General features: G+C 42.7%; 1 non-coding gene across 1 annotated transcript; it reads right to left on the bottom strand.

The window, feature by feature from the left end:
• Nucleotides 1-1,055: 1,055 nt before the first annotated feature.
• Nucleotides 1,056-1,162, bottom strand: LOC148552919 (small nucleolar RNA R71). The gene has a single exon (XR_015893926.1). It is a non-coding gene; the product is annotated as a small nucleolar RNA R71 (small nucleolar RNA).
• Nucleotides 1,163-4,685: the final 3,523 nt, after the last annotated feature.

Raw genomic sequence — 4,685 nt, 5'->3', positions numbered from 1 at the left:
TTAATTTTCTGCACTTCTCAACTCAATTTCTGATTCACTCAACTAGAACATTCCTCTAATTAAAGTTGCTTGATCAATCAATCCTTGTGGGATTCGACCTCACTCTATTGTGAGTTTTTACTTGACGACAAATTTGGTACACTTGCCGAAGGAAATTTGTTGTGAGACAAGTTTTCCGTGCATCATGTTTATGGCGCCGTTGCCGGGGATTGATTGTGCATCAACAATGATTAGATTGGAGGATAACTAAATTGAGCATTTTATTTTTGTTTGATTTAAATTTCTGTTTTATTCATTTACTTTCTGTTTTAGATAACTTCTTCCCTTCCCCCTTACTTTTTCTTTGTTATTTACTATTCATCTGACTAACCCACTAACTGTTTGATATATTGCATCACTCACACTAACAGTAATTCTGACAAATATACTTTCTGCACCTATTCTCTTTGCTTGTACTTGTTGGTTGTATGACAGGGAGAAGAAGCGGGGCTTCAACTTCCTTTGATTCTGAACCTGAGAGAACCTTCCTTAGACTAAGGAGGGAGGCAAGAGAAAAACGTGTAGTTGGTGCTGAAGAAGAGGAGGAACACTTTGAGGAATACTTTGAACCAAACATGGAAAACCATCATGAAGAAGAGGCTCACAACCATGGCAGAGGAGGTCGAGCAAATCATGCTGGGGAGGATAGAAGAGTTTTAGGCTCTTACATCAATCCAAACCCAGGAAACTGTGGAAGTAGCATTCAAAAGCCAACCATCCATGCCAACAATTTTGAACTGAAGCCACAGCTCATCACCCTTGTTCAGAACAACTGTTCGTTCGGAGGGAGTGTCCAAGAGGACCCCAATCAACATCTAACCACCTTCCTGAGAATATGTGACACAGTGAAATCTAATGGTGTTCATCCTGACGCCTATAGACTGCTCTTATTTCCATTCTCACTCAAGGATAAGGCAGCCAAGTGGCTGGAATCTTTCCCAAGGGAAAGCTTGACAACTTGGGAAGACGTGGTGAACAAATTCTTAGCAAGATTTTACCCTCCTCAACGAATCAATAGGCTGAGAGCTGAAGTCCAAACTTTCAGGCAACAAGATGGTGAGACTCTATATGAAGCATGGGAGAGGTTTAAAGACCTAACAAGGAGGTGCCCACCAGATATGTTCAATGAATGGGTGCAGCTGCACATTTTCTATGAAGGGCTCTCTTATGAGTCAAAGAAGGCCGTAGACCATTCATCTGGAGGATCTTTGAACAAGAAGAAGACTATTGAGGAAGCCATAGATGTCATTGAAACAGTAGCAGAGAACGACTACTTCTATGCTTCTGAAAGAGGGAACACAAGAGGAGTAATGGAGCTAAACAATGTAGATGCTCTACTGGCCCAAAACAAGCTCATTACCCAGCAGCTGGCTGACCTCACCAAGAAGATGGAGAGGAACCAAGTAGCAGCAGTATCCACTTCATCAACAACCCAAGAAAGAGTGAATGAAGAAGTAGAGGGTAGTCAGGAGCAAGCCAACTACATTGGGAATTCACCTAGGCAAAACCATGATCCATACTCCAAGACCTACAACCCTGGATGGAGGAATCACCCAAACTTTGGGTGGGGAAATCAACAAGACCAAAGCCTTGATCAAAGACGCCCAAATCCAAGCAATGCAGCCACCCAACACTTCACATCTAGACCATATCAACACCCCATAACAACAACTCCCCACATTCATATCAAGGCCAGAATAACCCTACTCAGCCTGACCTGTCATCATTTGATGAAAGAATCTCAAGGATTGAGAATCTACTTGAAGGCCTAAGCAAGGAGATTCAAGACAACAAGGTCTTCAAGGAGGAAGTGCGAGCCAGTTTTAAGAACCAGGGAGACACAATCAAGAGGTTGGAATCTCAAGTAGGATATCTCTCTGAGCAAATTCCCAAACCCACAGATGGATTCCCAAGTGACACAGAGAAGAATCCGAGAGGTGAAACAAAGAAGGTAAGATGGGAAGATTGCAAGATGGTCACTATAAGTGATAAGGAGACTGAGGACAAGCCAAGCAAGCTGTCAGAACAACCTGAAGATACCTCAGTAGAGGAGGTGGAAAGAGATTACCAAGAACCAGAAATCTCAAAACAGGAGTTGCTGAGACTCTATGCACCTTTTCCCCAACTGCTCAAAGGAGCTGTGGAGAAGAGAATGTACTCAAGATTTCTTGACTTATTTGCATCTCTGCATGTGAACATACCATTCATCAAGACTATCCAACAAATGCATGCATTCATCAAGTACATGAAGGAGTTGCTTCCCAGGAAAAGCTCACTCAAGGGAGGCCAAACTATAGTGATGAACAAGGAGTGTAGTGCCCTCATTCAAACGCAGTTGCCTACAAAAAAAGATCCAGGGAGTTTTCATGTCCCCTGTGCCATAGGAGAAACAATATTTGATAGAGCACTCTGCGATTTGGGAGCAAGCATCAACTTAATGCCTCTATCCCTGGTGAAAAGGCTGCAGATCAATGAGATATTGCCCACAGATGTAGTCATCAGGCTGGCTGACAAAACTCAAAAACAAGCAAGAGGGGTGGTGGAAAACGTGTTGTTAAAGGTGAGGAAATACTTTCTTCCCACAGACTTTGTCATCTTGGACATGGAAGAGAGTCACACTCACCCAATCATATTGGAAAGACCATTCCTAGCTACAGCCAGAGCACTCATAGACGTGGAGCGAGGGGAGCTAATATTGAGGATCCATGATGAACAACTCAGCTTCAATGCTTCAAACTCTCCCAAGAAACTGACCAAGAAAACAAAGAACCAAGCAATGATCATAACGGGATGCTGACAGAGGAAACAAGCACTAAGGCACCACCAACACATCTGAGAACCCCACTGAATGATGAACAAGGCAAACAGCAATCGTCACAGCTCAAGGAGAAGCTGGAAGAACCTAAACCACCAGAGGCATGTGAAGACAACAACAAAATTCACTTAAAAGAAGAAGTCGCCAAGAGCAGAGAAGCATCAAAAGGGACAAAGAAGAAGGTACCAAGGGGGTGGAGGAACAAGAAGATTCCTACGGAAGGCCTCTCTCCAGGAGATAAAGTGATTTCAGCTTACTTCCCAGATATCCCCCCTAATCTCCCCACTGTACCATCTCAGTTACCTAAGGTCTTCACTATCAACAGAGTTCTTTCCTTGGAACATGTAGAGATCATTGATACAACCAATGGATATAAGTCCAAGGCAAGAGGGGAGGACTTGAAGCATTATCAACCACCCTGATGAAGGAGAAACGTCAAGCTAGTGACACTAAAGAAGCGCTCCATGGGAGGCAACCTATGTTTTATTAGCTTTTACTAGTGAATAAGTCAATATTCATAAATTCCAACCCAAACTTGGTGAAGTCCTTATATTGCAGTATATAGTGAAGAACAAGTTTGGTGTTCAAAGCGTACCAAGAAAGCATGAATGCAACAGAGAGCATTCTAGTCTTGGAGCTTTGAACAGAACTTTTCATCACAATACTTCAAACTAAGTTTGGTGTCATCCCATGGTGCCACCAAAATGCATAAACTGATACACAGTTAGTTAGTTAGTTGGAGTTCATGAATAAACAATCTAATCTTTTCTTCTCTTTATTATTTTAGCCGTAAAAATCTAAATTAATTTTTTTATGATATTTCTTACTTTTCTTGTTTGATCTTTATAGGGAAAGGAAAGGAGCATTGAAAGAGATTGATTGGACAATTTAATGGAAAAGGTTCGGCCACTTCATGAAGAGGGCACTACACACGTGCCTCAAGGGGGAATGCGTTGGGAATGGTTGCCATGCAACATTGGAGGAAGAACAAACTTGGAAAGCAAACCAACTCCATCATAAAGTTGAGAATCCTCGTGCTTACTCCATATAAAACCCCATCCGTTCATCATACACCAATCCCATCAATCCACACCTTTCATCTCTTCATCACTTCTCTATATAAGTGAATCAAATCCACACCATCTCCACATTCGAAATTCATACCCCTTGCACTTCACTTTCCAGCAACCAATTCTTCAACTTCCCACTCTCTAAATCCCACATCTCTTCCCTTCACTACACCCTTTTGCTTTAACTTCATTCATGGCATCATCAAGCTCCAAGAGGCAGAAGAGGAAGGAACCAACGGAGAACATTCCCTTCGACGAGAAGAGATTCAAGACTGCCTTCCATGAACGAGAATTTGAGCGGATAAAGCTCAAAAAGATACTGCCCGAGCTAACCATCCAAATCAATGAAGATGAATGCCCACAGATTCGGGAGAAGATTGAAGAAAGAGGGTGGCAATTGCTCACCAATCTAGAGGGAAAGATCAATACAAACCTCATCAAAGAGTTCTACGCAAATGTGGTCAGAGAAGACAAAACCAGAGCCCCAACCTTCAAAAGCTATGTAAGGGGAAAGGAGGTAGACTTCAGCCCAAATGCTATAATAAGAACTCTTCACCTGAAATCACCACACTTTGATGAGCCTAGCTATCATGCAAGGATAAGTAAAAGCCAAGACAATGATGAGCTCACCGAGATAGTGACTGACATCTGTGTTATAGCAGCTGACTGGGAGAGGTATGGAGATGGGAGACCTCGGTTCATCAAGAAGGGAGACCTTAGCCCAGAAGCCAAGGGGTGGTTTGAACTCGTGAGGAGGTCTA

The sequence above is a fragment of the Arachis ipaensis genome, chromosome B7 (genome assembly GCF_059453495.1).
Source record: "Arachis ipaensis isolate K30076 ecotype BB chromosome B7, ASM5945349v1, whole genome shotgun sequence".
Taxonomy (NCBI): Eukaryota; Viridiplantae; Streptophyta; class Magnoliopsida; order Fabales; family Fabaceae; genus Arachis; species Arachis ipaensis.
Note: the sequence above shows the minus strand (reverse complement) of the source record. Positions and strands in the feature narration are given on the sequence as shown.